This window comes from Typopeltis vanoorti, chromosome 22, assembly GCF_054136105.1.
Source record: "Typopeltis vanoorti isolate ZY-2024b chromosome 22, IOZ_Tvanoo_1.0, whole genome shotgun sequence".
NCBI classification, from domain to species: Eukaryota; Metazoa; Arthropoda; class Arachnida; order Uropygi; family Thelyphonidae; genus Typopeltis; species Typopeltis vanoorti.
Genome location: NC_143570.1, coordinates 19,846,288 through 19,872,899, shown reverse-complemented (window position 1 = coordinate 19,872,899; position 26,612 = coordinate 19,846,288). Strand labels below are relative to the sequence as shown.

At 36.4% G+C, this 26,612-nt stretch overlaps 1 protein-coding gene across 7 annotated transcripts in view; it reads left to right on the top strand.

The window, feature by feature from the left end:
- The window catches only part of LOC150094194 (heterogeneous nuclear ribonucleoprotein R-like), a 398,929-nt gene that overhangs the window by 42,380 nt on the left and 329,937 nt on the right, over window positions 1–26,612 (top strand). The window lies entirely within an intron of this gene.

Here is a 26,612-nt window from a genome sequence, read left to right as displayed (position 1 = left end):
GATTTTTTTTTAGTTGTTTTTGGATTGTATCCATTTAGTATGGCTGTATTTTTGATTTTCCAATGCTTGGTTTAAAGATTCTGAGGAGCAAAATCTGTGTTCCGTTGCTACTAATGATTTAATGATGCCATAGTTTTGAGAGGAACATGGAACTTTGTAAATCCCAGGTAGCATCAAAGGTGACAGTTTGTCTTTAGGAGAAGGTAACAAATTATAGATCTGGTTGATTGGTTTGTAGGTAGCAGTGAGTTTGTATTTCTTCATAATTTTTGACAGATGTTCGGAGATGCCTTTGACATACGGTATGGGAATCCTACGGACTTGTTCTTGTCTAGATTGATGTGTGGGGAAGTGACTGATGATTTTTTTTTAGTTGTGTTAGTAGTAAATACAGCCATACTAATTGGATTGTATCCATTTAGTATGGCTGTATTTTTGATGATTTCCAAGTCTTGGTTTAAAGATTCTTCAGAGGAGAAAAATCTGTGTGCTCTGGCTACTGATGATTTAATGATGCCATATTTTTGAGATGGATGGTAAGCAGATGAATTGTGAATGTAATGACCTCAAAAATATGGCATTATTAAATCATTTATGTTTGTTATTTTATTTTAATTTAATTCTATAATCTAAGTATTATTCTAAGTAAATCAGATATATTTACTTATTAAAAATAATTTAATTACTGTGGTTACGTGTGTGTTTAGTTATAAATTGTAACACAGTAATCTAAAATAGATGCTTAGTGGACAGTATTACTGCTGTCTACTTATTTCATAACCAGTGAGGAAATGTGCAGAATTTGAACTTCTAGTAAGGGATATCAAAACTTTGTAATTTGAGAAAGAAGTACTATATCTTTCTTTATTTTCCTAGAGTTTAGACCTTCTTTATGTTGATTCTCAAAATGCAAGTGAAAGATTTTTATTTATTATTATTATTGCCCATGCCTGGTTGAGGAATATGTTGTGTGGTCAGCTCAAAAACAATAACCCTCCTACTCGTGATGTAAGGGCTGTTTTTAAACCAGGAAAGACGACACTGATAGAGAAAAAGCTAGAGAGGATGAATTGGTATTGCCGAAACACGCTAGCCAGGAGGTGTAAATGTCTGAAGAATGGAAGGCTATTTTACTCAGGAAGAGAAGATAGCATCCACAGAGAGGGAGTAGCAAGATTAGTCAATAATTACTTGCCAAAATCCATCTTAGCCATAAAACTGCATGGTACGACAATTGATAATCATTAGCTAAAAGGAAATTAAAAAGGAATTTTTTTCCCCACAGTTATCCACATTTGCTCCAGATCAGTTGGATAGACAAATAATTAGATGCTTTATACCAGAAACTACAGGACCTTATTGACAAAACAAAAAGTGAATGGAAGACTTAAATATCAAGATTGGAAGATCTACACAAGACATGAAAGACATGATGGGTAAATTTGGAGTGGATGAGAAAAAAAAAGAAAGAAACTCCGAAATTCTATAAACATAATCTGTTAATCTTAAACACCATATTTTTATATTGACCATCACACATATGCATGGACTTCTTCATGTGGAATGATTAAAATTGTATTGATTACCTTGTAGTCAAAAATTGCTACTAAAGTCCTCAATCCAAAATGTAAGAGCATTACTTTGCAACCACTAGCTGCAAAAATCAAGTGAAATTTTAAAAATCTCAGATCTTAAATTTCTGTCTTGTAAGTCACTTCTTATTATATCAGTCTACCTACACACCTTGGTTTCCTCTTGGTCTTTTTCCTGGCAGAGCACACTTGTTTTGCTAACCATACCAACTGAAATTAGCTCTGCTAACAATGTCAAGTTATTTCCTACTTGACATTAATATCTTGACTACTGTGCCCAGATCTGGGCCCCAGGGTTTCTTTTCTTGATGGGGAGGAGGTAGAGAGGATCCAGAGGCGAGTGACCAAGATGGTAGCTGGTCTATGGCATGAACCTTACGAGAACTGGTTGAAGATCTGTGGGTTACAGGAATTGGTTGATAGGTGGAAAAGAGATGATATGATTGAGACATCCAAATTACTGAGGGGTTTTTACAAGATTAATTCAGAGGAAATTTTTCAGAACTGATGGTGGAAGAACTAGGGGTCATCCATGGGAAATTGAGCAAGGGTGTTAGAACTAAGTTTTTTACTTGGAGAGTGGTGAATGAGTGGATAAACTGCCAGAGTTTGTTGTGGGTGCCATGACCATGAATGAGTTCAAAGCAAAGTATGATAGATACTGTGTGAATGTTGAATAGTTCTTGACATGATGTTTAGGGCTTTCCTCGATGAGTCTAAGGACTTCCTGGAGTTACCCATAATAATAACAAATAGCTGAAATGGTTTACTTCAGGGTGCAGTTTATGTTTTCAGTGTTTTCATCTATCTACTTCCTTGTTTTGTCTTTTTATTGCTGTTATTCATGTCATATATTATAGCAGTTAATCAATTTAGTCAGGGAATTCTGCAGACTTCTACTGGATTTTTTCAGAAGTATAACATGATCCGTATAAAGTAAAGAGCTGAGATTAACATCTCCAATTTTGATATCAGATTTTTTAACGTCAAGCCACCTATTATTCTAACTGCTGACTTGCATCTCAAATTTAGACTATATTGCTTGATACCTTACGCGGTTAGCCTCGTGGCTGTGTGCTTCGCAACCATATGCCTTGGGAAGGAGTGTCCTAGGTTCGATTGACGTTGGCAATGTGAGGAGCTGAAGGATCTTCCTCAGCCATAGCCAAGTTAGCTGGTCTTGGGCATGGACAGCAGGTTTTTTCCCTCCCAGTTTATCCTGGGGTTTTTCATCCTGCAAAGCAGGCAAACCAGCCTTGTGAACTCAACTTTACAGGACATAGGATACACCGGGGCGTAGGACTGACTACCTTATCCTGTGAATGGTTTGAGGTCTGATGATTAATAAACCCTCAACACTACAAGGTAAAAGAAGGTAAAAGGAAGATGAGATGATGCTTAATTCTTCTCATTTACACCATATATCTGTAGCATTTTGAACAGCTTTTCTCTGGGCATCTTATTATTGCACCCTGCATGGAGTCAGCAGACTCGTCGTGGGATGTTAATTCAACTCACAATATTTATTACGCTTAATATCCTGAACACTCTGCATTAAACAATATATTCTGGTAATGCATTCCATTCACTGACAATTTTCCATGTAAAAAATCTACTTCTTGTACCCCCCCCCCCTCTTTGCTACGCTCTTATATAACTTCTCGGGATGGTCTCTGGTTTTTCCTCTTCTTGTTTTATAATCCTCTCTGGATTAATCTGATAAAATTCTTATCAGATTAATCTCTAATTCTTATCAGATTAACCTCACTAACTTAAACATTATTATATGACCTTTTTCCTCTTATCTACCAAATTCATCAATCCACATTTCTTTAACCTCTCTCCATAGTCACATTCTAGAGTCCTGATATATATTGTCTTTGTTACTCATCTCTCAATCCTCTCCAATGTTTCCCCATCACATTGAAAGCCAGATAACTAAATCTGAGCACAGTAGCGTGGTCTGATCATCTCCTTATAACTACATGCTACACCACTTTTTATCATATCAGCTCTATGGTGTGCAATCTTTGTAATGCCCTCTAAACTTCAGTCTACTGTCATCACTCCCAAATATTGAATCTTATCCACTTCCTGCATTACACTGCCTTCAATATATTACACAGCCTTATATTTTTGCACTCCAAAATGTTATCACCTTGCATTTATTAATATTAAAACTACCCCCCCCCCCCCCCCAATATTCCTGAATTAACATCAGCAGTGCTACTTATAATTCTCTCCAACTTTGCATCATCTGCAAACATCTGAAGATCCTCATTCAATCTCCATGATATATCATTTAACCACAATAGTTGGGTCTGACCAGTGCTTTATACAGTGGCACAACCACCTCCTTATCCTTACATATTAGATTACTTCTTATGTAGCAGTACCACGATTCAGTCTTTGCAACACTTGCAATTTGCTATCTTCAGTCTATTGTCATCCCTCCCAAATATCAAATCTCATTCACTTCCAGCATTACAGCGCTATCAGTATAGTACATACCCTTGCATTTTTGCACTCCAAAATGCAACACCTTACACTTATTAATATTACAATTAATATTAAAACTACAATCCCATCCCTTTGTCCAAGTGAAAAGTCTATTAAAATCTTCCTGAATTAACATCAGCAGTGTTACTTATAATTTTCCCTAACTTTGCATCATCAGCAAACATCTGAAGGTCCCCACTCATTCTCCATGATATATCATTTACTCCACATGATATATCATTTACAAACAAGTTAGCAGTAGAGGTCCAAGAACAGAATTGTGGGGCTGGTTACCCACAATTCTGTTCCACTGGTTACCCTCTTTTTTGAGATGCAGCTGCATCATACATAACTTGCTGGTATCATTCAGAGAGCCATAATATGATATGCCTTTTTCAGATGAACAAGATGACTGGAAATTAAGTATCATAATATCATTATTGAAAAATTATAATAAATGATGTCAAACTTTAATGACTGAAATAATAGAAGATCAAGCACTCTTTATACCTTGCAGTTATGCTATAGACTGTATTTTTTATGATTAATAACCTTGCCATAAAGTACTTGAGAATACTACTAATCTGTATTACAGTTTATTACCTTCAAACAAGCATTTGATTCCATTGAAATAAATGCTAAAACATTTTAAAATCTATAATATTAGACTCTGAAATATGAATGTTTATTATGGATTACTATAAAGATACCAAAGCAGTTGTCAAATTTAATAAAATGAAAACAGATAAATTCAAATACAAAAAGGAATTGTTCAGGATTGCTTTTTGGAAGCTTTTCCATTTGGTTATACTATAAATTAAACCTCCTTAGAAATTATATTCTTGATTTAATCCTTTATCCAAGTTTAAGCAAACAAAGTTTGTGCTTGAAGTATTTTCAGGACTGGGCAACTCATAATGGAATCTAATGACCTCTCATCACTTGCCTTAATATCTCATAATGCAAAGCACATATCCTTATGGACATGTATAATGCTATGCATTATGGGAAGGATAACTACCCAGACCAGTTTCAACCTTTATTGAGGTCTCATCAGTAGGACCAGACCCAAGGTGATACCAAAGTTGAAGTAATGCAGAAGACATATTTTCATATACAACTAGCCAAAAGGTGTCGCACCTTATTATTAAAATACTCTGGATTAGAGATAGTTGTTGGAAGTTTTTCCACGGTCTGGGTAGTGACCCTTCTCATAATGTGTAGCATTATACATGTCTATAAGGATATGTTGGAGGTTTATTTTCCACTTGGTTAGACTATAATAAATTTAGTTTAATCCTTTATCCAAGTGTAAGCAAACAAAGTTTGCGCCTGAAGTATCTTCAGGACTCAGGCAACTCGTAGTAAAGGTGGACCAAGCTCTCATCACTCCTTGTCTCGGTATCTCCCATAATGCAAAGCATATTTCCTTGTGGGCATGTATAATGCTATGCATTAAGGGAAGGGCCACTACCCAGACCAGTTTCGACCTTTATTGAGGTCTCGTCAGTGGGAGCTAGACCCAGAAGTGGTGATACTATGGCAGAAGCAATGGAGAGGTCATATTTACCTATACGAGTTGCCAAAAGGTGTACCACCTTATTATTAAATTACTTTGGATTTAGAGAAAGATGTTGGAGGTTATTTTCCACTTGGTTAGACTATAATAAATTTAGTTTAATCCTTTAACCAAGTGTAAGCAAGCAAAGTTTGCGCCTGATGTATCTTCAGGACTGAGGCAACTCATAGTAAAGGTGGACCAAGCTCTCATCACCCCTTGTCTCAGTATCTCCCATAATGCAAAGCACATCTCCTTGCAGACATGTATAATGCTATGCATTAAGGGAAGGGCCACTACCCAGACTAGTTTCCCTGCTTAAGTGTGAGGTAACCTCTGCAAAAGCTCATGAGATCCAGTGGATCACCCAATAATAAGCCACCCACAGGATCAAAAATTCAGAAACTCAGCGTATATTTATAGAAAATAAATATCAAGAAGGTGGCAAAATATTCTGGAGGTTGTTGAAGAAGCCTAGGAATGGAGGAAAGAGTGCTGTAAAAGGAGTTAGAGATGATAAAGGTGACATGAAAATGGGAGAAAAAGATATCCTTGAAGTATGGAGTAATTAATTTGAAAAACTGCTAAATGAAACAAGCAGTGATGACAGCACTGTGGTAAAAAACACTGACCAGACATGCAGTCAGGAATATATATCCATACTTGAAGTAGAAAAAGCCATCAAAGGCTTGAAATGTGGAAAGGCAGCAGGAGTAGATGTTATTCAACCAGAAATGCTGAAGTATGGTGGTATAAAAGTCTTACAGTGGCTGCACTGCATAGTTCAGAATGCTTGGACAGAGGGATGAATTCCCGATGATTGGAGCAGAGCTCTCTCATAGTACCCATATATAAAAAGGGAAATAAAATAGAATGTGTGAATTACAGAGGTATTTCCCTACTGAGTGTTCCTGGTAAGATATACGCAAGTATACTTGAGAAACGGTTGAGAAGAATTGTGGAAGAAAAGCTTGGTGAAGAACAAGCTGGATTCAGGTCAAATATAGGCTGTCAGGATCAGATCTTCACTTTATGACAAATAGTGGAGAAATCATAGGAATATAACAAAGATCTGTGTTTAAGTTTTGTCGATTTGGACAAAGCATATGACAAGATGTCAAGAGAGAAGCTATTCAATACGCTACAGTTATATTGTGTCAATGGAGTATTATTATATCAGGCAATACTTAGTCTTTATTTGAGTTGTAAGTCAGCAGTTAGAATTGAAGGAAGTACAGGAGTATGGTTTAATGTTAAATCTGGTGTGAGACAAGGTTGTACATTATCCCCTCTGTTATTCATTATCTATATGGATCACATTATGAAGGAAAGTGGTATTAAACATGATATCAGAATTGGAGATGTTAATGTCAGCTCTTTGCTTTATTCAGTGGTATACTTCTTAACTAAATCTGTTAAGAAGTCTGCAATGGTATACTTCTTAAATAAATCTCCTACAAGTCTGCAAGATTCCCTGACTAAATTAAATAACTGTTGTAATAGATATGGTTATGAAGGTCACAATATAAAGACAAAGAAAATGAAAATAGGCAGAATCATTGAAAATGTCAACTGTGAATTGTGAACCTGTGGAACAAGTAAAACATTTTAGCTACTTACGCATGATTTTTAGTGAAGATGGTAAATTAAATATAGAAATAGACAACAGAATCACAAAGCTGTTATGGTAGGAAGTCAGTTGAATAAAATTCATATGGAATAAGAGAGAAATTAGTCGGAACACTAAATTAGCTATATACAAGACAGTGTTGAAACCAGTTTTAACTTATGGATCTGAGAGCTGGGTCAGAAGTAAAACACTGGACCAAAGACTAGAGACCGCAGATATGAGAGTCCTGAGAAAGATTAGGGGCGTGAACAGATGGCATCAATGGCAATATCATATTAAAAACGAGGATATTAGGAAAGAACTTGACATTGTCAGCATCCAGGAATGAGTTAGCAGATCTAATCTCAGGTGGTATGGTCACTTAAACAGAATGGGCGAAGAAAGATTAGCAAAACAAGTGTTCTCTGCCAGGAAAACGACCCAGAGGAAGACCAAGATATAGGTGGATTGATACGGTACAAAGTGCCTTAGATGATAGAAATATAAGATCTGATAATGTTGGAGTCTTGACAAGTAACAGACTGATTTGGAGGAAAAATTGTAGATAGGAAGTTAGTAAATTTTTCATTTAGTACTGTCATATCCTGTACTCCCCTTGAGGGTACATGGCAGTAATTTGATGATTGATGATAACGGAAACAGTTGCTAAAGGAATTTAAATAATTAAAAATTTTGGAAAAAAATTATATTCATACAAATACTGATCTCGATATTCATATCTATCTATCCTTTCTCTCCAAAACAGTCTATTGTGATACACAGTTGGGATATTTCTCTTTTAGGATTGTACTGCTCCTTCATGCACAACTTGCAGATAGTTCCGGATTACTTAGCCATTTACAAGTTGATTATCAATCACTGGTTGATGATCTTTATTGCAAATTTTATTTTTTTTATACAGTATATCCATGAATGGTTATAAACCTATAGTACATAAATGCTGTGAATAGGCTAAGCATTTGTATATATATTTTTTGTACTTTTTATTTATTGTTTACACCAGTGCTTCCCAAACTTATGGATGTAAAGGCCCCTTTGGAAAAATTAAAATATTTCATGGCCCCCATCGAAAAAAAAATCATAATACAGAGATATTATTATTATAATATTTATTGTATTTATATTCAAGACTAGGCACTCAGGATTGCCCCTGAGTTTCAAAACATTTAAAATAACTTGAAAAAAACCTGACAAAAAAAGCTTATCATTTTATATTATAGGGTAGATTTTGCGTTTGTAAGCTTTTTTTTGTGTTTCTTATCCATACCTTTGAAATGAAACTTATATGAATAAGCATATATTACTAATATTCATTAAGTGCCGAAATACGCAGGAAGCAAAATTTGTGAACCAACAGTTATGTGTGATTTTTTCATTAAAATATAAAAAATAACAAAAAAGAAATAATAAAAATGAAATACGTTTCTTTTAAAATAAAAAAAAATCTACTTATTCTTAAAACATTTTAAATGTTTTCATTATTTCATGCCCCCCCCCCCCCAACAAAACTTATGGTCCCCAAGGGGACTGCGGTCCGCGTTTGGGAAGTGCTGGTTTACACTCCGCGTTTGGGAAGTGCTGGTTTACACACTGGTCTGGAAACCGAACTCTAGATGAGTGGATAGCAAAACGAAACTTTATGGAGAGGAGCACTGCTTTGTTAAAAGGTATTGCTTTGTAATTTATAAGGAAGGAATACCATGTTCTCTCTACAGCAAGATTTTTGGATTATGTAAACCGTAATCCACTCATGATATTAATACAGAAGCACTATAGGCCTTTCATGGATGGGATTCATGTTAAATAAAAAAAAAAAGGGGTGGTAATCATTTATTCAAGTTGGTAACTTGAATAAGTGATTGGCTGATAGACATCAAAGAGTAGTGTTTGGTGGAGTCAGTGAAAGAGAAAGCAAATGAACAGAGTGGTGTGCCAGAGTACTCTGGCCACTGCTCTTTAATTTCTACATTGATATAGTGGAAATTTCCAGTTGTTTGCTGATGATTCTAAACTAAGAGTGAGGAAATAATTAAAAACTTAGGTAGAGATCCTGCAGGATGATTTAAATGGACCTGCAGTTTGGGTAAAGGATAATGATTTCCTGTCCACTGTCACAAAATGTAAAGTTATGTAGTGCGAGATGAAAAGACAAGCTATGTTTATAGTTGGACTGGACTTCAAAATGATGAGGCTAGCAATTAAGGGTTATTATTATTATTATTTTCCTTACCTTCAAGAGTTTCAAGACTTGTCTTAGGTCATCATTATTCAACACAATGCTGTCATACCACTCCTTAAACTCATCCACAGTCTGCACATTCACCACTATCTCAGGCAATGCATTCCATGCTTCTGCCACTCTCCATTGAAAAAACTTACCCTCTCCAAGGTTACTTCATCCGCCTTCAAATCCTGGCGACCAGATATGAGCACAGAAATCCAGAGGTGGTCTGATCATAGCTTTATACAAGGGACCAGCACACTTTTATCTCTCTTTGCCAATGTTCTCCTCACCATTGCTGAAATCTCTGAGATGTTTTCACAAATTTTGCAATATATTCCTAGAACTCTATCCACAATCACCCCAAGATCCCTTCCTTCTGCCACTTTTTCCAGTATAACTCCACCAAGTGAGTATGAAGCATCCCATCTGTGGATCCCAAATTTTAAGCCTTACATTTAGTTGCATTAAACTGATATTGCCATTAATTTTCCCACTTTTCCTGCTTATTGAAATCCTCTTGAAGAGCCAAAACACCACTGCCATTACAAATAAGCCTCTCAGGCTTCCCATCTCTAATGGTGGACAAACAGTTGAAGTTCAATATTCGTGTTACAGAAGTGGACAGAATAGGAAGATCACTTAGATATTAGAAAACGTCATAGTTAGGAATACAGAAGTCATTATCCTTTTTTGTAAGGCCTTGTTATGATCACCTCTGAACTACTGTTTACAGATTTGAGTCACATTGTGATTTTGTTGGAGATGAGGAAATGGTGGAGAGGATCCAGAAGTGAGTGTTTCAATATAGATAGATAGAAAGTTTGTGGGAAACAAAAGTGAATAGGCAGAGTAGAGGGATATAATAGAATCATATAAGTTGATAATGTATTTCCTTTTCATCCGATCTATAAAATATATCCATCCAATTGCGGGGTCGCCAAACTTCTTTGATCGTCGACCCCTTCAAGAGTTTCTTGACTTTTTATCGACCCCCTCGATTTTACTATTATGTAATTATAATAGGACAAGCAAAAAAAGACGCTTATGTGAGTTTTTAGATTGTTTATTTTATAGTTACAGTGTTTATTGTATGTATAATATAGTATATATTATTATATTACTATTACTACTACTATTACTATCACTAGTAATATCACTGTTATTACTAGTGATATTAATGAACTACTGGTATTAATATCACTGGTATTACTACCAGTCCTGCTCAACTCTTCAACATAGAGAAGTTTAGTTCGTGAATGAATAACGATTGAATTATAATATGTACGTTGATGAATTTTAGAACATTAACTCTCACTTGTATGTCGATGCGCAAAAATGAGACTGGGATTGAATACGTGTAAGTAAATAAGAACCGTGCACGTGTTGCAATCTCGCTCCCGCTGCACCGACCGGGCAGGAACCACCAACATCCATTCATTGGTAAATACGTCATTTTGGCCTACTTGATTGGCCTCAAACTATTTTCATGCCCTTGCTCCATCTTACAGGTCCTATTCATGTCACTGTTCCCATGATTCACTCTTAATTGCATTGTCATTCAGGATGGAGGTAATCAAGTTAACCAAATTAAATATTACCTGTACAGTGATGTCTTATATTTTTCTATCTACCCCTAACAATGTTATATTGACCACTGATCTAATGTATAAAACAGATTAGATGCAGGGGAAATTTTTGACTACTAGAGTATTATGGAGAAAAAGGGTCACCTGGAAGTGGTGATGACCCCCTTTTTTTTTACTAGCAGTGTGATGACTCTTTTTATTTATTTATTTTGCTTTGTGCATGGTGAATAGAATGGGTTTTGCTAGAGCAGTAATTATAAATTTTTCACTGAATAGGTTTAAGACAAGAGATGAGAGATATTGTGTGGGTATATTAAACTGAGTATCTGAACTCAGTTTAATATACCCACACAATATCTCTCATCTCTTGTTTCCCAACTATACTACCTGCCTAATAATAGCACTACTGCAATGGGTATCCATCTACCATGATTAATTGGAGACTAAAACAGTGTCGCAACAATCATGAAATTCACATAAAATATATGAATTTCATGATTTGATTTGTGAACCATAGAGGTTAGTATTTATTTATTTATTTTATTTTTTCGTAGTTTTTTTCTCTTGTAAAGATACAGATGGTGTTTTAATAAACGATTTGTAAACAAGCAAAAAAAGTGTTCATGATTTTCTGTTTTTCAAGAATATATTTATATACAAATAAACACAATTGTAAATTACACATTATTAATCATTTTTGAAAGTTTTTAATGAAAATTTAAATGAAAAATGAATGGATATGCAGACATCAGTGAGACGGATGAGTAAGAATGTATATAATGTACCCGAGCCAGCACTAAGGACAAAAAATGGGAATGGGTCATTTAGAATAACGCATCAATATAGGGATGGGACTAAGGGATCACTGCATTTCATGTATACTAATGCCAGAAGTATTAGGAACAAGAAGGAAGAATTTTTGGCCTTGATTGGCTCTTCCTGGCCACAGGTTATTGGCATTAGTGAAACATGGCTGACGGAAGAAGATATAGTTAGTGGGATAGAATGTGTAGGTTATAGTGTGTTTAGGAGGGACAGAGAGAATAAAATGGGGGGAGGGGTATTATTGATGATAGCTGATGAACTGCAGCCAAGGAGAATTGAAGTTGTATCGCAGGATAGTGAAAGGAGCTCATTTGAGGCTATTTGGTGTGAGATTTGAGACTGGCAGAATAAAATATACAGTTGGGTGCTGCTATAGACCAGGTGATGGAATAGATGGTGGAGATAGTATGCATAGGGAAATTGATGAAATGAGTGGAAGGAGGGTAATTATTATGGGGGATTTCAACTATGGTAACATTGATTGGAAGGAGGAGAGGACACATGCGAGGAAGGAAAAGGATTTTATTCAATTATTAAGGGATAACTATCTGAGACAGCATGTAATTGAAAATACTAGGGGTGTGAGAGTGCTTGACCTGGTAATAACATCTGAGAATTTGACTGTAATGAATATGACCATGTTGCCACCTATTGGTGAGAGTGATCATAAGGTCTTGACCTGGGAAGTGGCTGAAGGTGTGGAATTTTCGATTAAGACAGGGTATATGTGGAATTACCGTGCTGGCAAGTATGACAAGCTTAGGAGATTGCTTGGATCAGTGCCATGGCATGTACAACTGCAAGGGCTGGACGTCGATATAGCATGGGAAGTGGTCAAGGAGCATTTACAGGAGGTAATGGCTGATTGTATACCTAGGGTCCGAATAGTAAATCAAGTAGGGGTTAAATGGATGAATAACACCATTAAGCTTGAGCTGCAAAAAAAGAAACAACTGTGGAGGGAATTTAAAGAAAGGGGTGACCTGCAGGCACACGAACGGTATAAAGTGCAGGCCAGAAAGGTAACGAGTGTGGTAAAAAAAAGCAAAAGCGGATTATGAAAGGAAACTAGCTTTGCAAGCAAAAGAGAATCCCAAACAGTTCTTTCAATATGCTGCAAGCAAGAAAAAAACTGTACACGGCAAAATGATTTTAAGGAATGACGATGGTAAGGAGGTCACTGAATCAGTCGATATAGTGGAGTTACTGAGCGTGCACTTTGCAAAAGCATATCATCCAGTTGGTGACATTGAAAAAATGAAGGAACCATTAGTTTATACGGGAATAGTAATGAATGAAGTGGAGGTGACTAGTCTATTACAGAACCTTAATGTGAACACATCTGTTTGATTGGATGGTATACCGGCACGGGTCTTGCGTGAAGTGGCTAAAGAATTATCAGTGCCCTTGACCATGTTGTTTAATCTGAGTCTCAGGTCTGGTTTAGTCCCGAAGGTGTGGAAAGAGGGGAAAATAGTTTCACTGCATAAAGGAGGATCCAAGACTACGGTTGCAAATTACCGACTGATCAGCATATCAGGAGTCATTGTCAAGGTCTTAGAGAAAGTAGTCAAGGGAAAAATAGAGGAATAGATTGATGAAAACGAGATACTGTACAGGGGACAGCATGGCTTTGTGAAAGGTAGATCATGCTTCAGTAACTTGCTCAAGTTTTATAACAAGGTGACGGCTGAACTGGATAAGAGAAATGGGTTTACAGTGATACTGCTGGACCTGGCAAAGGCGTTTGACAGGATACCACATGGAATACTAATCCATAAACTACAACACATGGGAATGGATATAGGATTGGTGAGATGGATAGGTGGTTGGTTGATGGAGAGATATCAAAGAGTAGTTTATTCAGGAGTAGAGTCCAAAAGACGGCCTGTGACTAGTGGTGTTCTGCAGGGTTCTGTTCTTGGACCACTGCTGTTTAATCTGTTCATTAACGATATAAGGAAGGATCTAAGTGGAACAATTCATTTGTTCGCTGATGATGCAAAGTTGGATAGGGCATTAGTGAATGCAGAAGATTTCAAAGTCTTGCTGGATGACTTAGATAGATTGGAGTTCTGGGGTAAGGAGAATGGATGTCAATTTAATGTGACAAAATGTAAGGTTATGCATTTTGGGGTGAAAAGATTAGCAGCAGTATACCACACTGGTGGAACTGTACTCCAAGAGATTGATGAGGCTAGGGACTTGGGAGTGTTGGTGGATACGGAGATGAAGTTTAGGGGGCACATTGCAAAAGTAGCTAAATCAGCTCATCAACTCACTTGGTTGTTGAAAAATACCTTGACGAGCAGAGACAAGCAAGTTATTGTACCTCTGTACTGAGCCTTGATAAGACCTCATCTCGACTACTGTGCCCAGATTTGGTCACCTCGGTTCCTTCTTGATAGGGAGGAGGTGGAGAGGATCCAGAGGCGAGTGACTAAGATGATAACAGGTCTATGGAATGAAGCATATGAGAACAGGTTGAAGATTTGTGGGTTGCAGGAACTAGTTGATAGCGGAGGAGGGGAGATATGATTGAGACATTCAAATTGCTAAAGGGATTCTATAGGATTAATTCAGAGGATATTTTTGAGATCAGGACTGGTGGTGGGAGAACTAGGGGACACCTATGGAAGCTGGGCAAGAGTGTAGTTAGCAGGGGTGTTAGAGCTGGGTTCTTTACTTTTAGAGTGGTAAATGAGTGGAATAAGCTGCCAGAGTCTGTTGTGGGTGCTATGTCGGTGAACGAGTTCAAGACAAGGTATGATAGATACTGTGAGAATGTAATCGCATAGTTGTGTGGACATGATGTTTAGGGCCTCCCTCGATGAGTCTAAGGACTCCTGGAGTCGCCCGAAATAATAATAATAATAAAAAAATTCTTGCAATTGCCCAAAAACCAAGAATGAATATGTATAAAAACAACTGTCATTGTTACAAGGAAGTCAGCTGTAGAACCCATGACATTTAGATATAATATACTGTGTTAGGGACCATTAGATGGCGACATTTGTCTGCCTCTCTTCACCAGATGCCATTTATTAGTTATAGTCTAGGGACAGATATCTCCGATCAGCTACTGGTGGAGATTGAACTTTCCCCCTCACTTTCCAAAAGTTAAATGGCCTTGCCCACTCTCTACAGGGAATAAAAGCAATTAGCAGATGCATTTTTATTTATTTATTTAGAAAAAGAAATGAAAATATGTTAAATTGGTGTGCAAAACATCTTCAACTTGTTACTTGATATGATGTGTTGTATTCAAATCTGTCAACTATTTGGAATTATTAGTTTTGCTTATGTTTGAAACAAATTCACTAGCATCACCTTTTCCTTTCTTTGTTGATGCATAACTAAGTAAATGATTCACCAATTTGTATAATTATACTGAGGTATTAAAATTTGCTTTCAACTATCAAAATCGTTCGGATGTTCTTAAATTCCAAAACAGGCCAAGCACATGTTTGTGTTTTCATGAGTGCAATATTTCATCTGTGTCAGCAATGCATGACCACACAATGCTTTTTTACATGAGTTGTTCACTTTGGTGCTACTCTCATGATATATCTTGCACATAAGTTGAAAAGTTTTTGCTGACTAACTTGAAACAAAAAACAAACCAACTAATATATAAATATGCAAAACAGTGAGTCAAAATTTGCTGACTAACAGGAAACAAAAACAAATCAACTAATATATAAATATGCAAAACAGTGAGTCAAAATTTGCTGACTAACAGGAAACAAAAACAAATCAACTACAATATATAAATATGCAAAAAAGTGAGTCAAAATTTGGTGCACTTGAAAAAATTGAGTGTATAAAAAAGCATTGCTTTTAGGATCAAATGAGTGTGTGTATGTGTGATAAAAAAAATGTGTGTGTGTGTGTACATGTGATAAACTTATATAATTAAGCATATATAACTGGTAATTAGTTTACGGAATTAACAACGTATGTAAAGATATTAATTAAAGGCAACTTTAATGAATAACTTCTTTTTCTTTCTCTAAGCAGTTATTCATTAAAGTTGCCTTTAATTAATATCTTTACATGCATTGTTAATTCTGTAAACTAATTACCAGTTATGTATGACCAATGTATAAGCCTTTCTACTAGAATTAAGCATATAGTTAATAATTTCATAGATTTTTGGTATGGAGAGTTCATCCTGCAGGTCGAGATTTGGACAATGCAGAAGTACTTTTGAAACACTCTTTAAAGAGACACTCATATTTATGAAACACTTAGGTAGTAATTTGGTGTTATTACAAAGGATCTTGTTCTGTTATACCCAATTTGTTCTGTTGGAAGTGTAATATAAGATTGAAGTTCAGAAGCATATAGAAAATGACTGGCCTGTTGACCCAAAATAGATTAACTTGGGCATGGGTCTGAATAGACTTTAGGTAGCAGTAGACATGGAATTTCAACTTTTGCAGATGCTATCATAGAGCTAATTAAATTAATAGGATTGGAAGTTGTAGAAATATTAAACTTCTTTTAGGTTTGAGAAATATGCTCTGAAATGCCTTTAATGGCAATTGTATGCGAGTCTTCTCTTTTAATAAGAGTATGTAGAAAAATGGTTGATAATTTCTATTGTTTTGGAGTTATAACTGTTGAGAATGGCTGTTTCTTTGATTCTTCTTCTACTACGCGTTATTCCCGCTTCCCATGCAGGGTCCGCGTGTTACTTCCCCCCAAATATATCCCCCCCCAGCGGCAGACCCGTCGCCTGGTCTGCCGCTGGGGGGGGATATATTTTTGACTGTAGAGGCGTATGTTCATAGGGCCGGTTTGCCTGTTTGCGGGATGAAAAACGCCAGATAAACTGGTGGAAAAAACCCTACTGACCGCGCCCAAGACCGGCTAACTTGGCTATGCCTGAGGAAGATCCTCAAATTCCTCACGTCTACAACGGGAATCGAACCTGGGACACTCCTTCCCCAGGCATATGGTTGCGAAGCGCAAGGCCACTAGGCTAACCGCGCGGTTGTTTCTTTGATTGTAGGAGTTTATTCTTGAAGTAGATCAGACAAATAACAGATAATGAGCTTTTGAAAGAAGACATTTAATAACCCTGTGTTTCTGTTAGGGATGGTGAACCGTAGTGTGATGGATATGCTGATCAGAGAAGGAAGGTTTGTGAAAAGTAGATCTTGGTAAGAAACCATCCAATTCTCCTTTTATTAGGATATCGAAGAAAGATACAGTCAAATTTGATTTAAGTTCCATAGTGTAATTGATTTTTTTATAAGAAGACTCCTAGTCATTCATGTGAATTATTCACCAAAGAAATCAAATTGAAAAGAATTCAAACACCAAAAATGTCATCTATATAGTTGAAGTCACATGAAAGGTTTTGGATTAAACATTGAAAGTTTTTTTTCCAGTTGATCTAAATAGAAGGGAACAAGGATAAGAGAAATTGGAGAGCCCATTGCAATGCCTTCAATTTGTCAATAAAGCTTTTCATTCCAGCTAAAATATCCAGAATTCATAATAAACTTGAAGGTCAAAAGGAAACATGATAAAAAAATTCCAAGATGTCGTCTAAACGAACATTTTTATAAAGTGAAGCTATGCCAACGTTTGCTAGTAAATCTGTGGAGTGAAGTCTGAGATCTTTAATTTTTGATATAAAGTTGCTGGTATTTTAATATAAGAAAACAGAGAGAGAGAGAGAGAGGAGATTTGAAAGAAACTTAGAAATTTTGTGTGTAGGCCTACCTATGCAATCAATGATTGGTCAAAGAGGATATACTGTTTTATGTAACTTGGATAAGCCATAAATTCTAGGTGGTCTTGCACAGTGAGTTTTTAGTTTATAAACTGTATCCAGATCAAGGTCAAATCTGGGTAATTATTATTAAGAACTATGCTGTTTAACTATGTACATTTTTATCAGATGCACCCACAGACTTCTTTTTTAAATCACATGCACACACACTTATTTGATCCTAATAGTATCTGTTTTTAGTTGGCTGTCTTGCCAATGAATGAAAATTATGGAAACAACTACCGTGTTAGAGTAAAACTATAGTTTAATCTAAACCAAAATAAACACTTGATGTTTCGACCTTCACATTAAGATCATCATCTGGATTATACATGTATATACAAAGAAACAGGTTGCAATACAATCTGTATGGTATGCTAAAGTTACTGATCAACCATTAAAACTTTTGGCCTGACCTCTGGTGAAAAAAAAAACCTTACTACATCAAAGCTAGAGTCCTGTGATTATTATTATCTATTAGATTATAAAATTAAATTAAGCTGGAGAGCAACATGTTGACACCAAAAATTACTTATGTAAGTATACATATAAATTACAACAAACCAGTATGGCTGGTTGCCAATAAAAGCTGAAAAATTGCTTAGAGTCCTAAAGTCTGGGTTTGCTGGAAAACTAAGTGAGTTGAATGTGTGCCATCCAAATTCTTGGGATTTTTATGCCACCATTATTGTTAAGATTAGGGTGGTTAATCAAAATTTCACAGGCTTCTTTAAATTTCCATTCATACCACATTTTTGTATAATGTAAAGAACAGTACTTTTCCAATAATTTTGGTGTAGGGTGTTAAGAGCGTTATCAATTTGTGATCTCAGAGGCCTGCTGCACCACTTTCGCTGAGGCAGGCCTCTCAGATCACAAATTATCAGAAAAGTACTTGTTCTTTACATCATACAAAAACCTGGTATGAACAGAAATTTAAAGAAGCCTGTGAAATTTTGATTAACATCCCTAATCAGACCAATAATGGTGGCATAAAAATCCCAAGAATTTGATGGCATCCATTCAGCCTACTTAGTTTTCCAGCAAGTCCTGACTTTAGGACTAGAAGGAATTTTTCAGCTTTTATTGGTCACCATCCATACTGTTTTGTTGTAATTTATACATATATAAGTAATTTTTTGTGTGAACATGTTGCTCCCCATCCTAATTTAATTTTATAACCTAATAGATAATAATAATCACAGGACTCTAGCTTTTTTTTTTCACCAGTGGTCATGCCAATAGTTTTAACGGTTGATCAGTAACTTTAGCATACCATATAGATTGTAGTGCTGCTTGTTTCTTTGTATATACAGGGTGTTCGGGATAAATTTGACATATTTATAATTAATTATATTTTTCCGTAAGTTACATGTATTAACACACACTTCTCTTCATTTAAAAGTTTGGACCCTTCTTCATTCATATACAAGATGTCAGAAAGGATGGATAGCTGGAACCCACCTGAATCATGGAAGAGAATAACTTGTATCATGATGATTCGTGCCCGCCATCAAAATAAGGATATTACGACTGCTGCCCAATGCTCCCTGAATACAGTAAAAACAATCAGGCATGAACTAGAGACTTGCAATGGTGACTACGAGGATGTAGCAAGAAGAAAGATCCCTAGCAGACGATCTGATTGCGTTCGTACAGCAGAATTCCTCGCAAATCTGCAGGAACAGGTGTTGAAGAACCCTGGCATTGGAATTCGGGCTTTGTTCGTGGAGTTGCTAACTGTAGTCAAGCCCTGGATAACAAGGGTAGCCAATGGTAGGCCGTATGTATGGCAGCAGGATTCGGCCCCTTGCCACACCTCTGGGAAAAGTCAAAAATGGTTGTCTGAAAATTTCTACGACTTCACCAGTCCAAATGTTTGGCCTCCAAACTCCCCAGACCTTAACCCCGTGGATTATTTTGTATGGGGCGCAGTTGAAAAAGACACGAATCGCACTTCCAGTAATACAAAAGCCCAGTTAATGGATAAAATTAAAACAGTTTTTGCGGCCCTTCCCAGGGAGACTGTAGCATCAGCTTGTTCGAGGTTCCGAAGCAGAATTGAAGCTGTGATCGATGCTAATGGTGGTTATTTTGAGTAAATCTTGTTGATAGTATTGTAATTAACTCTGCCTGTAATGTTTTTTTGTCAATTCATTAAATTTAATAGATACAAAGAAGATTTTCTTTTTCCTTACGAAACTGTCAAATTTATCCCGAACACCCTGTATGTGTAATCTCCAGATGATGACCTTAATCTGAAGGTTGAAACGTCGAGTGTTTATTTTGGTTTATATTATTTACTAAAGTTTTACTGTAATGCAGTAGTTGTTTACATAATTTTCATGCTGCACTTGTAGGCATGTCTTTTTTTTTTTTTTCACATCTGTTCTGGAAAAACTTGTATAGCTTGTTGAATTTTAAACAGTTTGACTTCATACAGCATGGTGCAAAAAAAAAAAAAAAAAAAAAAAAAAAACCTACTGAACTTCAACACCCCTTCAGTACACGTGTTATGAGATATGCCATTACATTCAGCTGTAGCAGTGGTGTTGAAGTTGGTAGAAAAGATGCTTATTGTTGAGCATAATTTTTATTCATACAGAATTGGTAGAGCAAATGGTCCAAGCCTATGCCATGTTTGCAAGCAGTTTGCTAATCATTTCCATAGGTGTGCCCCAAGCAATAGTGTCATTGTTTCTTTAATTGAAAGGCAGTCACTACAGGGAATCCTTAAGGAGCTGGGCGCCTTTTCATATGTCATTCAGGTGGGTCAGTGTTTAAACAGCAGTGGATTATGCTGCACAGTGGGAATACTGTGCATGTGTGCTGGCCAGTCCTCCCTCCATAGTATCTAGTTCTCAGACAAAGTGCATTTCTATCTAAGCGGTCATGTAACCAGATGAACCTACAGGTTTCTCGGTTTCTCGAGACCTGAATTTGTTCATGAAAAAACTTCACCGTGAGACGGTCACCGCGTGGTGTGTGGTTCCTGCAATGGCATAATTGAAGAGGCCCTATTTCATTGAAGAGGGTGGTGTAAATGTGACCTTGAATAGTGAACGCTTTGAGAATGTATTGGTTCCGTTCACCTAGGATTTGCATAGGATGTGATGTGCAAAAAACATTCCATTTCGTGCACAGGTATTCCAACAGGATGGAGCAACTTGTCACATGGTTCTAGAGCCTATTTATCAGAACACTTCCCCCCTGGAGGCTCATTTCGGGGTTCACAGAATTCCTGTATCCTTCACATTCTCCTGATCTCACATCACTTGATGCCTTTGGAGTATGTTGAAGGGATGGGTATTCCACAATTACCTGCCTTGAAATGGGTATTCCACAATGACATGCCTCGAAACCTTGATGAACTAAGGGATAAAATTACATGATATGTTCAGCAGATGTCTCAATCCTTGTTCTCCATGATGACAGAGAACCTTAACGTGTGCTACAAAATCTGTCTTGAAAGACAAGGTGCCCATTTAGAGCACCTAATCTACCATCGTTAATGCTGTATTTGATGAAGATTCCACCGATAGTTGTGGATGTACATATTATCATGTGTAAACATATTTCCTTGTTATTATGCCTTTACTCCATTACATATGTTGTCGTCATAGATATTCAGTACTTTTTTTTGCACCATACTGTATAAAGACATACCCTTATAAGTTCATCAAGCTATATAAGAAGAGGTTTTTTACAGAAGTGTGTTCTGGATTATGGGGTACCAAACAGCAACTTGATACCATGAAGGTAGCATAGTTATGAAGTTGTTTTTTTTTTCCTTCTTTTACTTGAGTAAAAGACTAATAAATTTAGTTTGATAAAGGATTAAATTAAATTTATTACAGTCTAACCAAGTGAAAAATAAACTTTCAATATCTTTCTCTAAATCCAGAGTAATTTAATAAAAAGGTGGCACACCGTTTAGCAATTCCTATAGGTAAAGATGACCTGCCATTGCTTCTGCCTGGTATCTCCACCTCTGGGCCTGGCTCCCACTGAAGAGACCTCAATAAAGGTCGAAACTAGTTTAGTAGTGGCCCTTCCCTTAATGCATAACATTATACATATCCGCAAGGAGATGTGTTTTACATTATGGGAGATACTGAGACAGGAGTGATGTTAGCTTGCTCCACCTTTGCTGCAAGTTGCCCAGTGTTGTACTACCTTACCCCAGTCCTGAAGATATTTTCAGGCGCAAACTTTGTTTGCTCACACTTGGATAAAGGATTAAACTAAATTTATTATAATCTAACCAAGTAAAAAATAAACTTTCAACATCCTTTTCCTAGTTGGTTCTCTAGAGATGTCAGACGACACAACACATCCTTATCAATTTCATTTGACCCAGATGCAATATCAATGTTTTCTTGTTGCTTACAGCTACTTGTTTGCTATATTGCTCTCTTTTGGGGGTTTTATAAATCCATTCTTTAACCAATGATCCATACGTAAGAATTTGAAAGCTAAAAAAATTACCGTATTTACTTGAATATAACTCTCACTTATTTGCCAGGAATGTTTGATATTCTTTCTTCTTTTCCTTCACTGCCTCTTTAACTTCCTGTGTCTACCATGGAGTTCTGATTTTTCTATCCTTGCAGACAACCTCACCACATGCCTCTCTGACAGAATCAATCAGTGTTTTCTTCAAGGCTTGCCACTGAATCCCCAAGGTTTGGTTCCTGTTCTCAAACTCTTTCATTTTTTCTTGAATAATGTTTGTGTATTTTAGTCTATAGTTTGCATCGGAGAGCTGCTGAACTTTTACTTTTATTCACTTATTCATACGAATAATATCTGGGTGTGTAATTATTATTATGATTATTATTATTACGTGACACCTCCAGGGAGTCCAGAGACTCATCGAGGGAGGGCACCTACTCTACAACTCTGTCTCCACCACTCAAATCCACCAGCTACAACTAGCCTCGACTACACCAACGGCATCTACTGCCCATCACTAGTATTTTTGCAGACAATCAGAAAAATCAATGCCCATGACGGGATTTGAAACCACAGCTTTTTGGCTGGAGAGCAGATACGCTAACCACTTGGCTGGCTTCGACTGAAAATTTAATAGCAATTTCATCACTATGATCTACAAACTAAAAAAAGAAAAGAAAAAAAAAATCCAGCATGCCTGGAATCCCACCCAATAACAAGATGTGTAGTACATTTACTGTATAGTGTATAGTACATTACTGCCATTACTATGAACTGGTAACTGTTCATAGTATTATATGATATTATTTTTTCTCTCTTACTTCTGTTTTTTGAAGAATCTCTCTTGTATGTGGGATCGATCTTCTTCATATCATAGTCCAATAAGGACCATAGATATTTGAAAATATTCAACACTGGAATCTTTCACTCAGTTCTTGAGTGGAAGATTTTCTGGATGTGGATTGTCTTTAGGTGGTAGACAAATTTCATTATCTGGCGTGACACCACTTCCTTGCTTATTTTGATACCTGAAGTGGCTTCGAAAACATTCTTGAGGGAAAAAAAAAAAAATATTATATATATATATATATATATATATATATATATATATATATCCCTCGACTTAGGTTTGTTCGAGTTACGTCCTCTTGAAGATACGTCAGTGATCCCATAAGGGAATAAATAACATTTTCGGCTACTATACTTTCGAACAAGATGCAAGCGAGCCTAAGGTAAAGCATGAACTGTGGCAACAGCGCTTTCAGCGGCAACCTCCATCGGCAGTCAGCACGTCTTCAACATTTCCTCTGTTGATTTTGTGTTTTGAGAAATGGGTTATTTATGTATTTATCTTTAAATATTTCACGATGTTTTGTGCAACATGGCCCCTACATGCACAATCAAAAATCCTAGTGAAGAATCACACAAAAAAAAAAAAAAAAAAAGAGCAATTGATTTTAAAATGAAGTTGCAAGTTATAAAGCAACATGGCATCCTTATCTGCTCCATCAAAGATCAACCACTTCCCCTAGACCTACCTGAGGTATACCAGGTCCATTGTAGCTGCAAACTGTCCTATTTTGGCCAAACAGGTCGTACAGCAAATGTCAGGATTTCAGAACACAAAACTACATCCGGTTTCACCAGTACATCCACTCTGGGCATGCAGACCATTCTCTGGATACCCGCCATAGAATACATTGGAAGAAAGCCACGTTAATACACCACAGCAAATTTAATTATGAAAGATTGTTCATGGAATCAGCCTCAGCTCTAAAAAAACTTTCCAAATCTCAGCAGATTTGGGTGCATGAAACTGCCCGAAATTTGGGAAGCTTGCATCTTGAGAACTTCATCCCAACAGCCAAGACAACCCAATATAACCTGCTGGGGGGGCACCTTTAGGACTAGGAACAACAGTAGTTTTTCTCTTCTGCCTCATTTGCTTTTTGTAGTGCCTGCGTGCATGTGCCATAGTTGTATGTTCCCATGAAGATGGCAATGTGACATTGCCGAAATATAGGAGGTATTTGTTAAAGTTTCTTTTAATTAATATTCCAGTATACATTGCAAATTCCTTAAATAATTTAATAGTCATGTGTTACCAATGTATAAGCCTATCTACAAGAAGAACTTGCAGCCATTTTCACATTTGTACGTTTCTAACCAGGTCAGATCATTTTGCAGGTGCTGCATGTCATTTGCATTGACAGCAAACAGCTGTATCACATGTCAAATCTTTACTAATGACATTATTGTAAAGATTGCATAACAATGGACCCAACTGATCCCTGTGCTACACTACAGGTCTCTAAATCTTTGCAGACACACGTCCCATATTAACTTTTTGATATTCATCAGTCTGCCATCCTCTTATCCAAGTCAAAAGTTTATAATTCAGTCATGATGTATTATGGTGTATTCATTCTTGTATAATCTTACTCAGCTGTAACATTATTATAAAATGTGAACATCTTGCTCAAGCATGATCTTCCCCTAGTAAACCTATGCTGTCCTTTATAAAATATTATTATTATTTTATTATTGTTATTATTTCATGACACCTCCAAGAAGTTCAAAGACTCATAGAGGGAGGGCACCTACTCTACAAATCTCCGTCTTCACCACTTAATTCACCAACCACAACTACCATCGTAATCTACACCAATGCCATATGCTGCCCACTACCACCACTAGTATTTTTCGTTTGTAAATTGTGTGCGTTTTTAAGGCTGATTTGTCTGTATGTGGGATGAATTTTTCTCGTGGAAATTCTGATTTTCCGTGAGAAAAAAACCTACCTCTGTATGAGATTGGCTAATTCCCCTTAGATTCATTTCTATATACAAGTTTTTAATGTTTCTCCAAAATCTTCATCAGCACTCTACAGATATTGATAGGTCAATAGTTACACACTAGTCTTTGCACCATCCTTGGGCAAATGGGATTATTATGCATACTTTCCACTCCTGTGGGAATCTTTCCTGTTCTGAGACTCAAATTATAAGCCTATTCAAAGTCATAGCTAGTTCAATTGAACACTCTTTTGGCATTTTTGCTAACATTCCACGAATCACTATCTCCAGATTCTTATTCAATTTATGCAGCAGCTCCAGTTTCTCCACGTCATACACCTAAATCTAGTGAAGAAACATCTTCATCTAGTGAAGAGATATTGGTTCTTTTCATATTCAGAGCATTAATCCTTTCTCTGCTGATATGAGATGTTAGCCACACTCCTTGGTAACTTATTTTTTTTTTTTAAAGAATAACATATGAAACTAAAGGATGTATTTTTCAGTTAAGTTTAACCAAAATTATGACACATAAGTTATGTTTTATTGAACATCGTGCTTGGTATTCTTATACAATACTGAACATACTGTAATCATCTCCATCATCCTTTTGAAATTTAGCCATTGTGTGATATTTTTTGAAACAAAAGGATAGACACATAAGGCACTGCAACATCTGCGACGTATATTTCTACTCTTCTCGCTCTCTCCGTGATTTTTCTCTCTTCAAATGACGTGTTTTGTTATTTTGAAGTTGGGAAGTGCGTTTCTTTCAGTCTTGAATCACTAGGTGATGCATATTGCATTTTTTTTTTTTTTTTATTTGTGTATATGGAAGTTTTGGAAAAGTTCTCTTATTGCTATCAGTTGAATATCTGCAAATATTTACCTCCTCCCAATTTTTACTTCACACACTGTCTGAGAATTTAGTCCTGCTCTTTAAAGGAAGTTAAAACAGAACTTTTTGTAACAATTGAAGCCTTATGCAAACATTGAATAGTGCTGCTCATCACATCTGACCTGTCACATCTTTGTGTTATTCCTATTGTATTCTGTTACATAAGGTGGGGGGAAGCTTCATTATTAGCTGATTGGTCTCATTGTCTCTCTTTCCTGATTTAACACAATTTTCATGACTGATGGTCAGCATTGATGCTTTGTCCTTTTTCTGCTATCCCCTGGTAAAACATGGATCAAGTGACGCATGAGCCAGGAGATTTCTTCCACTACATACAAAGTGCAAATATCTTCCTCTAGATAGCAGGTAAAAAAGAGAGAAGTGCTTACATTTCACTCCTGTCCTACTTATTCATAATATATGTCGGGAAATGCCCACACAATTCAAATGTTTAAAATATGTTTTGGCAAGATGTAGTTTGCAAAAGTGCAAAATGTGCACTCAAGAATACTTAGATCATCAAGGGGTGCCATTTTTCAACAGCTCAGGATAACTTGAGCTTAGCAGTGAAAAGGTTAATATCTTAATGTAATATTATAGCATTGTAATATACAGTTCACAGAGCTGAATAGATTTGAAAGTTGGCAATACTAGACTATAGAGAAATATTTGCTTAATTAGATAATTAATGAATTCAAAACTAATTGTATACCCCTGAATTTGATTATGAATCTGAGATAAGTTGTCAAGTATGCTTCCATAGTA